This window comes from Scyliorhinus torazame, chromosome 9 (assembly GCF_047496885.1).
Source record: "Scyliorhinus torazame isolate Kashiwa2021f chromosome 9, sScyTor2.1, whole genome shotgun sequence".
In the NCBI taxonomy this organism is placed as follows: domain Eukaryota; kingdom Metazoa; phylum Chordata; class Chondrichthyes; order Carcharhiniformes; family Scyliorhinidae; genus Scyliorhinus; species Scyliorhinus torazame.
Window position 1 is genome coordinate 185675639 of NC_092715.1, and position 21206 is coordinate 185696844.

Below are 21206 nucleotides of genomic sequence, written 5' to 3' on the forward strand. Positions count from 1 at the left end.
GTACAGCGAATTAAATGTCCGGGTAATGCTTGCTACCTGTCACCGAGTACCGGGCTTGCTGTTCACTATGGTGCTTATTTATGGAGACCGTGTTTGCCTCTGGTTGCCCTGATTTTCTCCCACAAGTCCCATTAGGTAATTTTGACATTCTGAATTTTCCTTCAGTGTAACTGAACAGGCGCCGGAGTGTGGTGACTAGGGGCTTTTCACAGTAACTTCATTGCAGTGCTCATGTAAGCCTATTTATGACAATAATAAAGATTATTAACAGTTCCAATGTTCCCTTAATATTGATGTTGAGCTGTAGAAATCCAGGAAAGGCAGAATCTGGCCAAGTTTAATGAGCTCGAGGAATAGCACCTCATCCTTCTTCTAGGCACTTGCACGCTCCAGCCGTAATATTGAATTCATTTCTTTGGGCAGGGGGCGATAATTCTGTTTATCTCTCATTTACATTTCTTGTTTATTTGCTTGTTACATTGCCACCTCAGTTTGCCCATCATCCCTTTTGCCCCGTTGCCCACAATCTCTTCTGCCTTGTACCCTTTCCAACAAAAGGTCTTCCCTCACTTTCTCTTTTTCTGCTTCTGTAATTTTTTTTAAAAACCTGTTAAACCTTTACATTTTCAGTTCTGATGAAAGGTCATTTAGACTTAGAACATTAACTTTGTTTCTCTCTCCACAGGGAAATGTGGTTTTCCCTGCTAAGTATTTCCCTGCATTTCCAGCGTGTGCCATATTTTCCTTCAGTATATAAAGAAACCTGACTAACAGTCCCCCAACCTAAATGACTTGGTGGTCTCAGGAAATCAGACTGAAACATGTACATGCACATCAATTGCCAACATTTCAGAATCGATTGTCGGTATCTTAGGCAGTCCCTCATGATCGAGGATGAGTTGCTCCTACTCCAGTTTGATGGATTCTGAGATAGCTGAGATGGATAAGTTGCACTATCTTCAGATCCTAGCCACATGTGGGGTAGGTTGTGCTTGAAGGTTGGAGGTTTGTGCATTCCGTCCGTGCCTAGGCTTTGCCTCTGCACATTTTGCACATCAAAGTCTATCGATGTGTTGGTTGCCTTTTCGAATGAGCCTTCCCTATTTTTGTTGCCCACAAGTTAGGGTCTCCCATGAGTAAGTGAGTACGTTTGACCTCATCTGATCAGGACAACACCAGATTGTTTCAATATTAACCAAATAACAGCGAGTCTTCCAAAAGTGCTCCATTTGCAGAGTGGCACTAACAATAAACACCCACAAAGTACAAAATTATAAAGGGAACTTCATAAACTGAATCAGACTGGTTCCAACAACATTACCACCACAATAAGTGTCATTTTGGGTGAGTTTGGAAGGGTGTTTCTCGGCGGCTTTTTGGCTGAGATCCACACAGCTACTCAACCATACTTAGTGATTTTTTGGGGCCTTGGAGAATTTCTACCCAGTCTAGCCCACACTTAGAAATATTTTCAAAACTGGTGGAGCTGAACCCGTCAGTGAGAACGGCTCCACCGAGATCGGGGCGCTGTTTTGAAAGGGTGCCCTAATCTCTAGGTGAGCTTTAGGGTCGTTCCCCCCCCCCCCCCCCAACCCACCCACAGGCAATGCCACCCCCTGCACACATGGGCATTATCCCCGCCCCCCCCCCCCCCCCCCTAAGTGGGGATACCCCACTATGGGGTCGCTGAGGGCCCCTTTCCTTTTCAGGCCTCTCCACCTGCCATCACCTTTGGCCCCCACCCCTTTCAGGACCGCACACTTGACCCCCTCACCCCCAACCTTTATTAGGTCCCTTCATACCCACCCTTCACCCCCCCCCCACCTTTCATACCCCCCTTTCATGGGTACGGGCCCCCTCAGGCCCAGACCCTTGGCAGGGTGGCAGTGCCAATGTGCCCAGGTGCCAGAGGGCCACCCTGCCCTGTTTCCAACCACCCACGGATCTACAAAGGCCTGGGTGTCCCCCAACTGCAGTTAGGCCTGGTCTATGTTCGTGTGGACCAATACAAACGGTGCCTGGTCCAGGCCTCGCTGACGAGACAGTTAGTTCCCGGGCCCCAAGAGAATAAGGCGCAAGCATATTTAAATGAGCTGTACGGCTAAGTTAAATATTCTAATCTGGATTTTGTCCAGCGAGGGTGAGATCCAGATCGTGACATTTTATGAGATTCGGATGAATCTTGCGAGACATCTCAAGCGTCGAGAATCTCACAAGATTCATCAGCCTTGTTACTCCACCAGATTGGGCACGATGAGGCTATTAGATCACGCCCATAGTCTTCATTTTGGTGGCTGGCAATTTCTAACAGTTTCAAACTGTATATTCATTGCAAATTAAGTTGCTTTGTAAGAACAGGCAGCATTAGGCTTGATTTGGCTGGGCATCAGTGTACACATTTAAAGCACTTGGTTACTTCCCCATCACATGGTCAGTTAACAAGGTTACTACTATATTTAATAGCTTGAAATAATAAGATCCCTGTGCATCACCATAAGCTTTAAATCATACCCCGAAGGCAAGTTATGAAATGCTTCGTAACTTTATGACCAGATTTTGAAAAACTGGTGGAGAAGATGGAGAAGTTAAGGAACCAGAGAATAAGCAACAAAAGAAAAATCAAGCTTTGGAGAAGACTCTTGTGCAGAATTTCTTTCCCAGTCTCTCTACACAAAGAATACTGTCAGATATTACAATGCAAGGGGGCACGGTGGCACTGCTGCCAATGGCCCTGAGGATCCATGTTCACTGTCTATGTGAATTTGCACATTCTCCCAGTGTCTGTGTGGGTTTCACCCCCACAATCCAAAGACATGAAGGTTAGGCGGATTGGCCACGCTAAATTGTCCCTTAATTGGAAAAAAGAAATGTAATATTTTGTGTTGGTATTCTCATTTTAAACGATCAGTTGTGTATAAGTTGATCACAATACATTCATATCACACATGGAAAAAGAAAGTTTCATAATGAATAAAAGCTTCTTGAAGTTCCAGCATACCTAGCTAATTTGAGTGCATGGTTGTTCCTTTGGATCTTGGCTGACCCTTCAAATTAGAAATGAGCCTCAGGTTGAGAGTACCGTAGTAATGCTGTGCAATAGCGGACCACTAAGAACAGGATCACCTGTGTTGATTCTTGAATGGATAGTTGATTGAATGTTGCACTGAACCCTGCAGTTTCTGGTCCAAAAAATCTTATGCAAAGGAAGGTGGCTGATCAGGGATGAATAGTGTGATATGATATTCATGGGATGTACTTATGTTTCCCAGAATTCGGGCCTGGGTGAGAACAGGAATAACAACCTCTCGTTGTTCCAACAAAATATATACAGAAATAAATTTAATGGAATAAGAGCAGGGAAGCTGCAGAAGCTACATGATAGCTTCCATCACCAGGTGGCACCACGCTCATTCAGCGATCTTTCTTCTCTGTGAAGTCCCAACATCCATCTAGCTGAGCAGGTGGTACTATGCAGTGTCTGACTTACATGATAATCAGAGATCACCACCACTTATGTGGGAAATCTTGTGTGGTTGTTAATCAGTCAAGTCATGCTGGAAGCACTGAATTTCTTTGTATGACAATTCACTGTTATCATTGCAATCCTTCATTTTATAAGAGAACAATCAGACCAACCCCCCACAACAGATTAGTGTGACACATTAATTCGTAATATACTCACCATAATGAATACATTGATAACTCATACTGAAATAATGTTAACTTTGCCAGAGATTACAGGCAGGGATTTTGCAAATAAAATCAGCTTCAAGTTTTGTATAATCATTTCTGTTACAAATTTCAGGTTTGCCTTAGATATTCTCTCACATTTTCTCCATTATGCAGATTCCTGCTGTTCAGGGATCTGCTCAAACTGATCAGTCTCTAAACCTACAGTCATATAATCGGAGCCCATAACAATAAAATGACTTGTGATCCCAATTGGCTATCAGAGGCTGGAGTGGTAGAAATCACTTGGGTCTGAATGGAGACGGAGGTGATGAAAATATCAACGTCAGCCAGTATGCCAGTTTCCCATCACTGCTCCCGGCTCTGGTGAACTTCATCAGGTAGGTCAAGAAAACACGAGTGACTTCCGGCGGTGGCCATGGAGTGAGTGGTCGCACATTTGGTAGCTCCCACTCAAGGTAGATTTTGTTGGTCCTTCTCCACCGGAAAGGATTCTTTTGAGTGCAAAAGGTGAGATCGGTGGATGGATCAGAGGACAAGGAGCGCCATGAGAAAGAGAAAGCAGCTGGAACATGACAGTTTTTGTGGTGCGCCACAGGTTAAGATGGCAGAGGGCAAGGGGGCAGCACTGCCCACCCAGTGGTCAACGGATCTGCAGGTGGAGCTTTTGAATGGAAATTTCGAGCAGCAGAGGAAGTGTTGTGTTAGATACACTGATCTAACACTGGATGTAACTGGATGCATTTTTGATCAGAAAGATACTCCAGACCTTGAAGTTAGTTCAATCAGGTATATTGAACTAATAGCACAGTTAGCACAGTTCTTTGTGAATTCGACTCTCTGCTAACCCCAGTACACTCTTGACTGACTCTCTAAATGTTCATCAGTGGAAAGAGGTGGAGTGTGAGTGCCTCCTGTCTTTTATAGTCAGATCCCACCCCTGAGTGTCCTGCCTGCTTATTGGTCCTGCCCTGTTCTCTGTGTCCATTAGCTGCTTGTCTGTATATCATTATGTGGGTGTCTGCATATCATGACATCTCCCCTTTTTTAAAATGTTTGGATGACATGTGTGAATGTATTTACAAGAATAGGCCAATATTAACATATATACATGCAGTGGATGTGAACATATGTACTTGTGAAAACAGCTGTCTAATGCGAGTTGCACAGAACATAGCAAACAGCCCAAATGTTCATAAGTCCAGTCTCTGTGGCTTGTGTCTGATCCTGGTCGACCGCCGAAGAGGTGGTGGTGGGGACAACGCCTTGATAGGCGGGATTGAAGCCTGACTGGTGGCCTCGTGAGTTGAGGTATCAGGAGGTGGCAAAACAACAGAAGGAAATGGAGAAGAATGTGGTTGCGGGCAGGCAACTTTTTGCCTGCCTATTTCGTCGCAGAACAGAACCATCAGCTAGACGCACAACATACAAGCGGGGGGCAGCCTGTCAAACAATGACAGCTGGAGCTGACCAGCCTCAATCAGGGATCTTGACCCGAACAGTGTCAGATGGGGATAACACGGGAAAATCGGCGGCATGAGCATCATAGCCCTGTTTTTGCCGGTCTCGGAGTTGCTGCACCTTTTGCAGCACCGGGAGGTGATCCAGGTTGGGCAAGTGTATGGCTGGAAGTGTCATTCGCAGGTCCCTGTTCATCAGGAGTTGAGCCGGCGACATGCCAGTGGACAGTCGGGCCACCCTGTACGCAAGCAGCGCAAGGTGAATGTCACACGCAGATTCCGTGGCCTTGCAGATGAGCTGCTTCACTATGTGCACCCCTTTCTCAACTTTTCCGTTCGACTGCGGATAGTGTGGGCTGGAAGTGACGTGTTTGAACTGATACGACTGGGCAAACAGAGACCATTCATGGCTGCTGAAGCACGGGCCATTGTCAAGCATGACAGTGAGTGGGATACCATGCCTGGAGAACATCTCCTTCCAGGCCTTGATGACGGTCCGAGATGTGAGGTCTGAGAGCTTCACGACTTCAGGGAAATTGGAAAAATAATCAATGATTAACATGTAATCACGACCATTTGCATGAAAGAGGTCGATGCCAACCTTGGACCATGGAGAGGTTTTGATTTCATGCTGCTGAAGTGTCTCCTTACTCTGCGCTGGCTGGAAGCGTTGACAGGTGGCACAGTTAAGGACAATGTTCGCGATGTCGTGGCTGATCCCGGGCCAGTAGACAGCCTGCCTGGCTCTGCGTCTGCACTTTTCCACACCCAGGTGGCCCTCATGGATTTGCCGGAGCACCAAGCTCTGGAGACTATGTGGAATTACAATCCGGTCCAGCTTGAGGAGGATGCCATCAACCACCGTCAGGTCGTCCTTTACAATTAAAAATTGAGGGCACTGCCCTTTTTGCCAGCCATTGGCGAGGCGTTGCATAACACGCTGCAAGAGGGGGTCTTTGGCTGTCTCCTCACAGATACAAATCACCTTTTCATCAGGTGGCGGGAGGGTGCTAGCACACAGCTGCACCTGTGACTCAACCTGTGACTCAATTTGCCAGATGACGTTCAGTGGTTCACTATGCACGGTGATGGAGTGGAACAGTGTATCCGCAATGATGAGTTCCTTGCCAGGCGTGTAGACCAGATCAAAGTCATACTTTCTGAGTTTGAGGAGGATGCGCTGCAACAGAGGCGTCATGTCATTAAGGTCCTTGTGGATAATGTGGACCAGGGGCCTGTGATCCGTCTCGATTGTGAATGCTGGCAGGCCGTAGACATAGTCGTGAAACTTGAGAATGCCAGTGAGAAGGCCCAGGCATTCCTTCTCGATTTGTGCATACCTTTGTTCGGTGGGCATCATTGCCTTTGATGCGTAGGCAACCGGTGCCCAGAATAAGGTGTCATCGCGTTGCAGCAGGACCGCACCAATGCCTTCCAGGCTCACATCTAGCGAGATTTTTGTTTCCCTGTCTGGGTCGAAAAATGCCAATACGGGTGCAGTAGTGAGCTTGGCTTTCAGCTCCAACCACTCTGCCTGATGGGCCGTCTTCCACTCAAAGGCAGTGGACTTTTCCCCAGGTTTCGTAGGGCCGTGGTGTGTGAGGCCCTATTTGGGATGAACTTGCCCAGAAAATTGACCTTGCCCAGGAAGCCTTCTTGTCTTCCGGCACCTTCATGGCTGCGATGGCCTTGACCTTGTCTGTGTCGGGGCACACGCCCTGCTGAGAGATCTGGTCTCCTAGGAACTTGAGTGTCGACATGCTAAAGCAACATTTGGCCCTGTTCAGCTTCAGGCCATTGTCGTGGACACGGCGGAATACCTGCTGGAGACAGGAAACATGCTCCTCACGGGTCGTGGACCATATGATGATGTCGTCCACGTACACACGAACCCCTTCGATGCCCTCCATCATCTGCTCCATGATGCAATGAAATATCTCCGAGGCCGCGACGATGCCGAACGGCATACGGTTATTGCAGTACCTGCCAAATGGCATGTTGAAGGTGCAGAGCCTTCAGCTGGACTCATCCAGCTGGATTTGCCAGAATCCATGTGACGCATCTAACTTCGTGAAAAACCTTGCATGTTTCTCACTGGTGAGTTCCTCCCCCTTCGGGATGGGGTAGTGTTCACGCATTATATTCTGGTTGAGATCCTTGGGATCAATGTAGATGCGCAGGTCTCTAGAGGGTTTTTTAACCACCACCATTGAGCTGACCCAGTCAGTCGGTTCAGTTACCCTGGAAATGATCCCTGTCGTGTTATTCACCCTGGGGTAACACGGACTGCAACACGATGCAGATAAACGATAAAACGTACACCAAACGTAGGCATTGGTTCAATAAGATTTATTGAACTTCTGTAACAAAGCACACAGCTGCCTGAGGGTTGACTCTCTACTACTCTAAGTAAACTAACTCTAACTATCTAGACCAGGCTAGCTCTGATCCACGTGTAGAAGGTTGAATGATATGTACACCCTGACTGTCACTACAGTTGTCACCACAGTTGTCACCAGTGGAAAGAGGCAGAGTGCTGATGCCTCGTGTGTTTTATAGTTGGAAGCCCCACTCTGGTGTTCTGTCTGGTGATTGGTTGTGTTCTGTTCTGTATGTTGATTGGCTCACCTGGGTGTCTGTCACTGCCTGCTTTTACCTCATGAATATGACATCCTCCTTTTTAAAAAAGAATTTGTTGGTTGCTAAGAGCATATACGACATATTTACAGAAGTAACTATTTACAGCAATTGGTGAGTGAATGCATATGTACATGTAAGGTGTCTAGCGTGCATAAACATGATATATATACAAGGGAACTATTTATAACTCCAGGCGTTGGGGCTGTCGTCGGATTCTTGTTGACCGCCTGAGAGGTGGAGGTGGGGATGATGGTGTCTTGACAGGCTGGCATGCAGCCAGATTGGTAGCCTCGTGGAGCGAGGTGTCCGGATAAGGCATAACAGCATCTGGGAACGTGAGATCCAGTGGAAGGCAGGCAGGTTTGCGTAGTGCCCTTCTGTTGCACCTGACAATGGATTCATCAGCCAGGTGAACCACAAACGACCTGGGAGCAACCTGTCGAACAACCACAGCTGGAGCTGACCAGCCTCCACCAGGCAACTTGATGCGAACTGCATCCTTCGGAGAGAGCACGGGCAGATCAGTAGCTTGAGCATCATATGTCAGCTTTTGTCGGTTTCTGATTTGCTACATCTTTTGCAGCACTGGAAGGTGATCCAAGTCAGGTACATGAATGGCCGGAACAGTCGTCCGCAGGTTACGATTCATCAGGAGCTGTGCCGGAGACATACCGTTGGACAGAGGGGCTGCCCTGTACGCCAGAAGAGCAAGATTAAAGTCCGAAGCTGAGTCCGCAGCCTTACAGAGCATCTGCTTCATGACATGGACCCCTTTTTCGACTTTCCCATTAGATTGCGGGTAATGCGGGCTCGGGGTGATGTGCTGGAACTGGTATTGCTTTGCAAAGTTAGAACGTTCTTGACTATAGAAACAGGGACCGTTGTCGCTCATAACCGTGAGCGGGATACCATGCCTGGCAAATGCCTCCTTGCAGGTCTTTATGACTTTAGGGCAGCACGGTAGCATAGTGGTTACCACAATTGCTTCACAGCTCCAGGGTCGCAGGTTCGATTCCCAGTTTGGGTCACTGTCTGTGCGGAGTCTGCACGTTCTCCCTGTATGTGCGTGGGTTTCCTCCGGGTGCTCCGGTTTCCTCCCACATTCCAAAGATGTGCAGGTTAGGTGGATTGGCCGTGTAAAATTGTGCTTAGAGTCCAAAATTGCCCTTAGTGTTGGGTGGGGTTACTGGGTTATGCGGATAGGGTGGAGGTGTGGGCTTGGGTGGGGTGCTCTTTCCAAGAGCTGGTGCAGACCCGATGGGCCGAATGGCCTCCTTCTGCACTGTAAATTCTATAATCTATGATGACAGTCCTGGATATCAAGTCGGACAATTTCACCACCTCGGGGTAACTGGAGAAATAATCAATTATAAGGACGTAGTCACGCCTATTATAGCTAGGAGTGCCTGTCTCGTAGTGAGCGTTGAAGTAAAACTTACGATTTGAGCGGTTGTTGCAGAAGGTCAGCAGAAGGCAGCAGGGGTTGCAGCAGGGTGATGAAGGGTCGATTTGAACTTGGACTCTATTCTTATAGTCCCCAGGGGCTTACCGCCTTTCGGGGTGGACCCTGTACCTGGCTCCAAGTGATTGGACTTCGTCCCAATCACTTGGTTCGATATTCTCCAATGCTGGAGCGATTCCTTGATCGATGGGCGGTTTTGGGGTGGTCGTTCACTTCTCTTTGTGTAGGCTCCTGTTGGCGCCAAAAAGTCTGGGTTGGCTTTGTGTGTCTAATTTGTTGCACACTGTTCCCAGGGATTGCTAATTAATATTCAGATGGCTGGTGTTTTGTTATGCTGATGGCTGCAGATATCAATCCTGTCTGGCCTCCCCAGAGGCGAATACACAGTTTTACCTGCAGCTGCTTGTTTTAGTCCTGTTGGCTGATTTTCCCTTCAGCCTTTTCCGTTCACCTTTTTTAAATCGGGGTTGGCCATTCTAAATCGGGAGTTAGCCATTTTAACTGGCTACAGCATGAAAAAGGTCAACTCCTACCTTAGACCACGGAGAGGTTACGATTTTGTGCTACTGGAGCATTTCTTTGGGCTGAGCAGGCTGGAAGCGCTGGCAGGTCGCGCAATTGAGGGCCATGTTTGATATATCCTCATTGATGCCGGACCAATAGACAGCCTGCCGGGCCCTGCGCCTGCACTTCTCAATACCGAGGTGTCCCTTGTGGATCTGCGTGAGCACCAAGCTCTGGAGGCTGCAAGGAATGATGATGTGATCCAATTTAAGGTGGATCCCCTCGACAACTGTTAGGTCATCCTTTACATTATAGAACTGGGGGCATTGCCCTCTCTGCCAGCCATTCGTGAGGAGATGTATGACCCGCTGCAGAACAGGATCCTTGGTGGTCTCTTCTCGAATAATGCCGAGTCGTTCGTCGGCTGTCGGGAGGGTGCTGGCACACAGTTGCACCTGTGCCTCAATTTGGTGTATGAAGTCAACCTGCTCACATGGCGAGGTGATGGCACGCGACAGGGCATCCGCGATGATTAGCTCCTTTCCAGGTGTGTAAACCAGTTCGAAATTATACCTGCGGAGACGAAGGAGAATGAGCTGGAGCCTGGGCGTCATGTCATTCAAGGCCTTGTGTATGATGTGCACTAGGGGTCTGTGGTCCGTCTCTACTGTAAAGGTTGGGAGACCATAGACATAATCGTGGAATTTCACAATGCCAGTGAGAAGGCCCAGGCATTCTTTCTCTATCTGTGCATATCTTTGCTCAGTGGGGGTCATGGCCCTTGACGCGTAGGCCACTGGAGCCCAGGACGAGGTGTCGTCCTTCTGGAGGAGCGCCACCCCAACGCCGTCCTGGCTGGCGTCTGTGGAGATTTTAGTCTCCCTCGCTGGGTCAAAAAAAGCTAGAACAGGAGGGGTGGTTAGCTTCGCTTTCAACTCGAGCCACTCTGCTTGATTTGCGGGTAGCCACTGGAAATTGGTGGACTTCTTCACCAGATGCCTGAGAGCCGTGGTGTGTGATGCGAGGTTGGGAATAAACTTCCCCCAAAAATTTACCATACCCAGTAAGCGGAGGACCGCCTTTTTATCTGCTGGGGTCTTCATAGTGTTGATGGCCTTGACTTTGTCCGAATCCGGTTGCACGCCCTGCTGGGATATCTGATCACATAAGAACATATAAGAACATAAGAACTAGGAACAGGAGTAGGCCATCTGGCCCGTCGAGCCTGCTCCACCATTCAATCAGATCATGGCTGATCTTTTGTGGACTCAGCTCCACTTTCCGGCCCGTACACCATATCCCCGAATCCCTTTATTCTTTAGAAAGGTATCTAACTTTTTCTTAAAAACGTTTAAAGAAGGACCCTCAACTGCTTCACTGGGCAAGGAATTCCAGAGATTCACAACCCTTTGGGTGAAGAAGTTCCTCCTAAACTCGGTCCCAAATCTACTTCCCCTTATTTTGAGGCTATGCCACCTAGTTCTGCTTTCCCCGACCAGTGGAAACAACCTGCCCGCATCTATCCCATCTATTCCCTTCATAATTTTATATGTTTCAATAAGATCCCCCCGCATCCTTCTAAACTCCAATGAGTACAGTCCCAGTCTACTCAACTTCTCGTCATAATCTAATCCCCTCAACTCTGGGATCAACCTAGTGAATCTCCTCTGCACTCCCTCCAGTGCCAATATGTCCTTTCTCAGGTAAGGAGACCAAAACTGAACACAATACTCCAGATGTGGCCTCACCAACACCTTATACAATTGCAGCATAACCTCCCTAGTCTTGAACTCCATCCCTCTAGCAATGAAAGACAAAACTCGATTAGCCTTCTTAATCACCTGTTGCACCTGCACACAACTTTTTGCGACTCGTGCACCAACACACCCAGGTCCCTCTGCACAGCAGCATGTTTTAACATCTTACCGTTTAAATAATAATCCATTCTGCTGTTATTCCTCCCAAAATGGATAGCCTCACACTTGGCAACATTGAATTCCATCTGCCAGACCCTAGCCCATTCACCTAACCTATCCACATCCTTCTGCAGACTTCCGGTATCCTCTGCACTTTTTGCTTTACCACTCATCTTAGTGTCGTCTGCAAACTTTGCCACATTGCACTTGGTCCCCAACTCCAAATCATCTATGTAAATTGTGAACAACTGCGGGCCCAACACTGATCCTTGAGGGACCCCACTAGTTACAGGTTGCCATGAAACTTAATTGATGACAAGCCAAAGGAGCATTTGGTTTTGTTTAACTTCAGGCCGTTGGCATGTATGCGTCTGAAGTCTTGTTACAGACGGGAAATATGTTCCTCCGGGGTCGTGGACCATATGATGATGTCATCAACATAAACTCGCACACCCTCAATGCCCTCTAGCACTTGTTCCATTATTCGATGAATGATTTCAGAGGCCGAAACAACACCAAACGGCATGCGGTTGTAGCAATACCTTCTGAAAGGTGTATTAAACGTGCAGAGCTTCCTGCTGGACTCGTCCAGTTGTATCTGCCAGAAGCCACGCGATGCATCCAGCTTTGTAAAGAATTTGGCATGTGCCATCTCACTTGTCAGCTCCTCCTGCTTCGGGATCAGGTAGCGTTCCCGCATAATGTTATGGTTCAGATCCTTGGGATCGTTACAAATGCGCAGTTCTCCAGAGGGCTTCTTGACCATCGAGCTGACCCAGTCAGTTGGTTCCATCACCTTAGATATTATCCCCTGATCTTGGAGCTTCCGCAGCTGCACCTTTAAACGGTCCTTTAGAGGCACCGGCACCCGGCGTGGCGCATGGACTACGGGCGTGGCATCAGACCTGAGCAAAACTTTGTAGCGGTATGGCAGCATGCCACTCCCACTGAACACATCCGGGTATTGCAATAGTAGCTCATCAATGTCGGCCTGAAGAGTGGTGTTGGCAGAGAACATGGCATGTACGCGCTGGACGAGATGGAGTAGCTTGCATGCATGGGCATCAAGCAGAGAAGCCTTGCCGGACTTGACGATCTCAAACCGCAAAGTGGTCTTGTTGGATACATGCAGGTGACAGGACCCTAACGCAGTGATGGCATTGCCATTGTAGTCAAGCAGCTGGCACGCTGGCGGAAGAATCTGCCTTTGGATACGAGCAAGATCTGCTTGGGAGATTAGATTGGCTGAAGCACCGGTGTCCAGCTTGAACCAGATGCTACAATGGTTGACTTGTACTGTTGCATGCCACTCGTCCGCAGAATCCACATGGAGGATGGGTGTGTGTGTTGCTGAATGCGAGGAGGCCTTGTCATGCATGGTAATGATGCCCACTTGATAGGGGGACTCCGGGCAGTCGTCTTCTGGATCCGTGGCGGGATCAGGTTCCAAATCCAGCAGCCTTTGCTGCACACTTCGAACGCATCTGCATTGGAACTGGGATCGCAGGCCCACTATCGGAGGTGCAGACCTGCACAAGGCCGCATAATGGCTAGGCTTCTTGCAGTTGAGACAGTGCCTGCCTCTTGCAGGGCATTGCCGCTTTAAATGGGCGGTGCCGCAGTTCGGGCACGTCATCACGTCGACGTTGTGATGCTCTGTGCGTCCCCGCACATGCGAAGTGCGGTCAGCAACCGCTCGCACCTGCGCAGTGTGATCTTCGGCCGCTTCGTTCTCCCAACCATGGTGCGCATGCGTGGGGCCCCTGGAAAAGCGGCAAAATGGCGCCTTCATCGATGCTCAGGCGCCGCATTTGGGCGATGGCCTGTACACTCTCTGCCTCGTGGGAGGCAAGTTCGTCCTGTTCTGCCGATTTAAGGCGGGAGTAGCGACTTTTCGCCTGTTCATGGACTTGCACATCTCGATGGCTACTGGCAGCGTCATATTTTTTATTTTTAGGAGCTGCTCCCGCAGGGCGTCGGAGTGGACCCCAAACATGATCTGATCCCGGATGAGGGAGTTGCAGGATTGCGCTAGAATGCGAAGATGAGTGAGAAAAGACTGGAAAGGCTCATCCTTATCCTGAAGGCACTGCAGGAAGACATAACGCTCAAAACTCTCGTTCGTTTCGACTTCACAGTGACTGTCGAATTTGGCTAAGACGGCCTGGAACTTGGTCTTGTCCTCACCGTCGGCAAAAGTGAGCGAATTGAAGATTTGAATGGCCTGGTCCCCCGCAGTCGATAGTAGCAGCACAATATTTCGAGCATCGGACGCATTTCCGAGGCCCGAGGCCTCAATGTATGGACTGAATTTCTACTTGAAGACCCGCCAGTTGGCGCCAAGGTTTCCGGAGATCCGGAGCTGTGGAGGTGCCTGGATCTTTTCCATGCCACTGACTGGTCGTCAGTGAATTATCGAAGGTAAATTACTGAGAAGAAGTAGCCACTACTGGTAGAATGTCGTATTATTCACCCTGGGTAACACGGACTGCAACAGGATGCAGATGAACGGTAAAGCATACACCAAATGTAGGCATTGGTTCAATAAGATTTATTGAACTTCTGTAACAATGCACACAGCTGCCTGTGGGTTGACTATCTACTACTCTAAGTAAACTAACTCTAACTATCTAGACCAGGCTAGCTCTGATCCATATGTAGAAGGTGTTGAATGATATGTACACCCTGACTGTCACTACAGTTGTCACCAGTGGAAAGAGGCAGAGTGCTGATGCCGCGTGTGTTGTATAGTTGGAAGCCCCCCTCTGATGTTCTGTCTGGTGATTGGTTGTGTTCTGTTCTGTATGGTGATTGGCTAACCTGGGTGTCTGTCACTGCCTGCTTTTACCTCATGATGTGCATGGGTGAATATTATGACAATCCCCTGCTGCTGCAGCTCCTTGAGCTGTTCCTTCAGGCGCTCCTTCAGCGGAGCCGGGACCCGGCGTGGTGCATGGACCACTGGCTTGGCATCAGGTCGCAGTAGGATCTTGTACCGATATGGCAAAGTGCCTATCCCGTCAAACACATGAAATGAAATGAAAATGAAAACCGCTTATTTTCACAAGTAGGCTTCAAATGAAGTTACTGTGAAAAGCCCCTAGTCGCCACATTCCGGCGCCTGTTCCGGCGCCCGGCCGGTTCACGGGAATTGAACCGTGCTGCTGGCCTGCCTTGGTCTACTTTCAAAGCCAGTGATTTAGCCCAGTTTGCTAAACCAGCCCCTGGATACTGAGTGAGGATGTCGTCAATGCCAGCTTGAAGATCCACGTTGGAAGATGTCGTTGAATAAACCCGCTGCACCAGGTTTAGCTTTTTGCAGGCATGTGCGCCCAGTAGGGGTGCCCTGTCCGGCTTGACAATTTAAAACCTTAGCCGTGCATGGGTGCTCCGGTAGGAGACGAGTAGATGGCAGGATCCCAGTGCCATGATGGCATTACCGTTATAGTCCAGGAGCTGGCAGGCTGCTGGAAGGACCTTGGGGGGCTTCTTGATGCGTTTGGAATCTGCCTGTGAGAGGAGGTTGGCAGAAGCACCTGTGTCCAGCTTGAACTGGATGGAGCAGCGATTGACCTGCATCACCGAATGCCATTCGCCCTCCGAATCTACAGCGAGGATGGGCTGAATGCAAGCTGAGTTAGGTGTGGTATGTTTACGTGTAGTAATGATGCCCACTCGGTAGGCGGACTCCAGGTGCTCGACCTCTGGACCTGTTGTACTGCCAGGATCAGAATCCTGTAATTGTCGTTGCACATTCTGGACGCGTCGTTGTCGGAATTGGGAGCGCTGGCCTCTGACTGGTGGTGCAGACCTGCACAAGGCTGCATAGTGTCCAGGCATCCCGCAGTTTAAACATCGCCTACCTCTTGCAGGGCAGCGTCCCTTTAAGTGGGCGTTGCCACAGTTCGGGCACGTCATGACGTCGGCGTTGTGGCGCGGTGTACGTCGTCGCACATGCGCAGTGCGGTCGGCAGACATCTGCACCTGCGCAGTGTGGGTGTCAGCCGCTTCGTTATCCCGTTCGCATCGCGCATGCGTGGGGCTCCGGGAACAGCGCGCGAGATGGCCGCTGTCTTCAATGCTGAGGTGCTGCATCCAGGAGATGGCCTGCACACTCACTGCCTCATGGGAGGCAAGTTTCTAATTTTCAGCCGATTTGTATTGGGAATACCGATTTTTTGCATGCTCATGCACTGTACATGTTTCAATCATGACTGGCAGGGTCATATGCTTGATTTTTAAGAGCTGCTCTCTCGGAGGATCAGAGTGAATTCCAAACACGATTTGGTATCTGATCATGGAGTCAGCAATATCACCAAAGTTGCAGGACAGTGCTAGCAGGCGGAGGCTAGTTAAGAAGGCATTGAAAGATTCATCTTTACCTTGAAGACGTTGTTTGAATATGTAGCGCTCGAAGATTTCATTGGTGTCCACTTCACAGTCACTATCGAACTTGTCCAGGATGGTCTGAAACTTTGTCTTGTCCTGGCCTTCGGTGAAGTTAAACGAGTTGAAGAGTTCGATGGCTTGATCACCCGCCGTTGAGAGGCGAATCATAGAATTTACAATGCAGAAGGAGGACATTCGGCCCATCGGGTCTGCATCGGCTCTTGGAAAGAGCAGACCACCCAACGCCAACACTTCCACCCCATCCCCATAACCCAGCAACCCCACCCACCACTAAGGGCAATTTTGGACACGAAGGGCAATTTATCATGGCCAATCCACCTAACCTGCACATCTTTGGACTGTGGGAAGCGCGATCTTTCTTGCATCAGGCGCACCCTTGAGGTCTGAGGCTTCGATGTACAGCAGAAACTTTTGCTTGAATATCCGCCAGTTGGCACCGAGATTGCAGGAGGTCCTGAGCTGGTGAGGAGCCTGAATTTTCTCCATGGTGCCGGGATACATTTGCTGGTCGTCACGGAACGGACTGAGGTAAGCCACCTTACATTAGTAATCACCTGGTATCATGTCGTATTAGGTACACTGGTCTAACACTGGCTGCAACTGGATGCAGTTTATATCAGAAAGATACTCCAGACCTTGAAGTTAGTTCAATCAGGTTTATTGAACTAATTTCATAGAATTTCATAGAATTCAGTGCAGAAGGAGGCCATTCGGCCCATCGAGTCTGCACCGGCTCTTGGAAAGAGCACCCTACCCAAGGTCAACACCTCCACCCTATCCCCATAACCCAGTAACCCCACCCAACACTAAGGGCAATTTTGGACACGGAGGGCAATTTTGGACACTGAGGGCAATTTATCATGGTCAATCCACCTAACCTGCACATCTTTGTGCAGTTTAATAGCACAGTTAGCACAGTTCTCTGTGAGTTTGACTCTCTGCTAACTTAAGACCATAAGACCATAAGACGTAGGAGCGGAAGTAAGGCCATTCGGCCCATCGAGTCCACTCCACCATTCAATCATGGCTGATTTCAACTCCATTTACCCAGCCCTTAATTCCTCGAGAAATCAAGAATTTATCAACTTCTGTCTTAAAGGCACTCAACGTCCCGGCCTCCACCGCCCTCTGTGGCAATGAATTCCACAGACCCACCACTCTCTGGCTGAAGAAATTTCTCCTCATCTCTGTTCTAAAGTGACTCCCTTTTATTCTAAGGCTGTGCCCCCGGGTCCTAGTCTCCCCTGCTAATGGAAACAACTTCCCAACGTCCACCCTATCTAAGCCATTCATTATCTTGTAAGTTTCTATTAGATCTCCCCTCAACCTCCTAAACTCCAATGAATATAATCCCAGGATCCTCAGACGTTCATCGTATGTTAGGCCTACCATTCCTGGGATCATCAGTGTGAATCTCCGCTGGACCCGCTCCAGTGCCAGTATGTCCTTCCTGAGGTGTGGGGCCCAAAATTGCTCACAGTATTCTAAATGGGGCCTAACTGATGCTTTATAAAGCTTCAGAAGTACATCCCTGCTTTTATATTCCAAGCCTCTTGAGATAAATTAATTACGGACTCAACCTGCAAGTTTGCCTTTAGAGAATCCTGGACTAGGACTCCCAAGTCCCTTTGCACTTCAGCATTATGAATTTTGTCACCGTTTAGAAAATAGTCCATGCCTCTATTCTTTTTTCCAAAGTGCAAGACCTCGCACTTGTCCATGTTGAATTTCATCAGCCATTTCTTGGACCACTCTCTTAAACTGTCTAAATCTTACTGCAGCCTCCCCACCTCCTCCATACTACCTGCCCCTCCACCTATCTTTGTATCATCGGCAAACTTAGCCAGAATGCCCCCAGTCCTGTCATCTAGATCGTTAATATATAAAGAGAACAGCTGTGGCCTCAACACTGAACCCTGCGGGACACCACTCGTCACCGGTTGTCATTCCGAAAAAGAACCTTTTACCCCAACTCTCTGCCTTCTGCCTGACAGCCAATCATCAATCCATGTTAGTACCTTGCCTCGAATACCATGGGCCCTTATTCTACTCAGCAGTCTCCCGTGAGGCACCTTATCAAAGGCCTTTTGGAAGTCAAGATAGATAACATCCATTGGCTCTCCTTGGTCTAACCTATTTGTTATCTCTTCAAAGAACTCTAACAGGTTTGTCAGGCATGACCTCCCCCTTACTAAATCCATGCTGACATGCCCTAATCCGACCCTGCACTTCCAAGAATTTAGAAATCTCATACTTAACAATGGATTCTAGAATCTTGCCAACAACCGAGGTTAGGCTAATTGGCCTATAATTTTCCATCTTTTTCCTTGTTCCCTTCTTGAACAGGGGGGTTACAACAGCGATTTTCTAATCCTCTGGGACTTTCCCTGACTCCAGTGACTTTTGAAAGATCATAACTAACGCCTCCACTATTTCTTCAGCTATCTCCTTTAGAACTCTAGGATGTAGCCCATCTGGGCCCAGAGATTTATCAATTTTTAGACCTCTTAGTTTCTCTAGCACTTTCTCCTTTTGTGATGGCTACCATATTCAACTCTGCCCCCTGACTCTCCTGAATTGTTGGGATATTATTCATGTCTTCTACTGTGAAGACTGACGCAAAGTACTTATTTAGTTCCTCAGCTATTTCCTTGTCTGCCATCACTAGATTACCAGTGTCATTTTGGAGCAGCCCAGTGTCTACTTTTGCCTCCCGTTTGTTTTTAATGTATTTAAAGAAACTTTTACTATCATTCCTAATGTTACTGGCTAGCCTACCTTCATATTTGATCCTCTCTTTCTTTATTTCTCTCTTTGTTATCCTCTGTTTGTTTTTGTAGCCTTCCCAATCTTCTGACTTCCCACTACTCTTTGCCACATTATAGGCTTTGATGCATTCGCTAACTTCCTTTGTCAGCCATGGCTGCCTAATCCCCCCTCGGATAAATTTTCTTTTCTTTGGGATGAACCTCTGTACTGTGTCCTCAATTACTCCCAGAAACTCCTGCCATTGCTGTTCTACTGTCTTTCCCACTAGGCTCTGCTCGCAGTCGATTTTCGTCAGTTCCTCCCTCATGCCCCTGTAGTTACCTTTCTTTAACTGTAACACCTTTACATCTGATTCTACCTTCTTTCTTTCAAATTGCAGATTGAATTCTACCATATTATGATCACTGCCTCCTAAGTGTTCCCTTACTTTAAGATCTTTAATCAAGTCTGGCTCACTACATAACACTAAGTCCAGAATGGCCTGTTCCCTCGTGGGCTCCATCACAAGCTGTTCCAAAAAGCCCTCCTGTAAACATTCAATGAATTCCCTTTCCTTGGGTCCACTGGCAGCATTATTTACCCAGTCCACCTGCATATTGAAGTCCCCCATGATCACTGTGACCTTGCCTTTCTGACATGCACTTTCTATTTCGTGGTGCATTTTGTGCCCCTGATCCTGACCACTGTTAGAAGGCCTGTACATAACTCCCATTATGGTTTTTTTGCCTTTGTGGTTCCTCAACTCTACCCACACAGACTCCATATCATCTGACCCTATGTCGTTTAGTGCTATTGATTTAATTTCATTCCTAATTAACAAGGCAACTCTGCCCCCTCTGCCCACCTCTCTGTCTTTTCGATAGGTTGTGAATCCCTGGATGTTTAAATGCCAGTCCTGAATCCCCTGCAACCACCTCTCTGTGATGCCTATCACATCATACCTGCCAGTCACAATCTGGGCCACAAGCTCATCTACCTTGTTCCGTACACTGCGTGCATTTAAATATAGCACCTTTAATTCTCTATTGACCGTCCCTTTTTGTTTTCTTAGTGTGGTGGACCTTGGTTTACTGAGCCTTTCCGTACACGGTGTCATATTTTGTGGGATGGGGTCTATCGTAACCTCTCCTGAGTTCTGTCTTTTCGTGCATTTTTGTATTCCTAAGCTTCCCACTGATTACTTCACCTCTTGGTTCCCTGACTTTCCCTTCCCCCCCCCAATCTCTAGTTTAAAGTCCTATTGACCACCCTATTTACTCTTTTCACCAGAACACTGGTCCCAGCTCGGTGCAAGTGGAGACCATCCCAACAGTATAGGTCCCCCCTGTCCCAAAACTGATGCCAGTGTCCCATGAAAAGGAACCCCTCTTTCCCACACACTCTTTCAGCCACGTGTTAACTTCCCTTATTCTTGCCTCCCTATGCCAATTTGCACGTGGCTCGGGCAGTAATCCGGAGATTATGACCCTTGAGGACCTGTTTTTTAATTTGAATCCTAGCTCTTTATAATCTCTAAACAGGTCCTCTTTCCTAGACTTGCCTATGTTGTTGGTACCGACATGGACCACAACAATTGGATCCTCCCCCTCCCTCTCCAGTATCCTTTCAAGCCGGTCAGAGAAGTCCCGCACCCTAGCACCGGGCAGGCAACACACCATGCGGGACTCTTTATCCTGCTCACAAAGGATACTATCTATCCCCCTGATAATAGAATCCCCTACAACTACAACTTGCCTATTTACTCCCTCCCCTTGAATGGCCTGCTGAACCATGGTGCCTTGGTCAGCTGACTCATCCTTCCTGCAGCCCTGTTCGCCATCCACACAGGGAGCAAGTGCCTCATACCTGTTGGACAGAGTCAAGGGCTGAGGCTCCTGAGTTCCTGACTGCTGGTTCCCTTTACCTGCCTGACTTGCAGTCACACCCTGCTGTCCCTGGCCACTGGCAGGATTTAAACTACTTACTCTGACAGGTGTGACTGCCTCCTGAAACACAGTGTCCAGGTAAGTCTCCCCCTCCCGGATGTGCCTCAGTGTTTGAAGCTCAGACTCCAGCTCATCAACTCTGAGCCGGAGCTCTTCGAGCAGCCAACACTTACTGCAGATGTGGTCGCTGCAGCTCGCAATGGGATCTGCCAGCTCCCACATCAAGCAGCTCAAGCACATCACCTGACCAGCCATCTCTAATTAATTAATTAGTTTAATTTAAGTTTACGAGTTTAGCTGTGTTTTAAAAAAAATTTGGGGCAGATTTGCTATCAACCAATCAGATCACAGCTTCCCTCTGACGTCACTTATGAAAAAAAAACCCGGAAAACAGGAAGTTACCGTTAGGTTTTTATACTCACAGAGACTG